The sequence below is a fragment of the Chrysochloris asiatica genome, unplaced genomic scaffold (assembly GCF_000296735.1).
Source record: "Chrysochloris asiatica unplaced genomic scaffold, ChrAsi1.0 scaffold00005, whole genome shotgun sequence".
In the NCBI taxonomy this organism is placed as follows: domain Eukaryota; kingdom Metazoa; phylum Chordata; class Mammalia; order Afrosoricida; family Chrysochloridae; genus Chrysochloris; species Chrysochloris asiatica.
In genome coordinates, this window is record NW_006408523.1 from 4347396 (window position 1) to 4347997 (window position 602).

The following is a 602-nucleotide window of genomic DNA, read 5'->3' on the forward strand; positions in this document are numbered from 1 at the left end:
AAAAAAAACACACACAAATAACCAACCAAACAAACAAGAACCATGTGGTCATTTCTATGGATGCAGAAAAACATTTGATAAAATTCCATGCCCTTGTTGAAAATCCCAAAGAAGGCTGGGATAGAAGGAAAATTCCTCAGTAATTCTGGGCATATCTGAAAAGCCATCAGCCAACATTACACTAAAATGGAGAAAGCCTAAGAACTTTCCTTCTGAAATCAGGAACAAGACCAGGGTGCCTGCTCCCACCACTTCTGCTCAGTATTGTATCAGATGCCCTAGTCAGAACAATGGAGTCCCGAGGTGGCGCTGTAGGATCAGCACTGGACTGCTAACCACATGGTTGGTGGTTCAAACCCACTAGCCACCCCTTGGTCGGAACTGACTTGACAGAACTTAACAACAATAACAAGAAGCTAGAGTAATAAGACAAATAAAAGGTCTCCAAAATGGAAAAGAAGAAGTAAAAATAGCCTTTATTTATGGATGATATGACCGTCTATCTAGAAAATTCCAAAGAGTTCACAAGAAAATTCTTAGTGCTAATAGAGGAGTTAATAAACAGCATTTTTATCAATGGAGAAAAGATTGAAGTTGTCAAG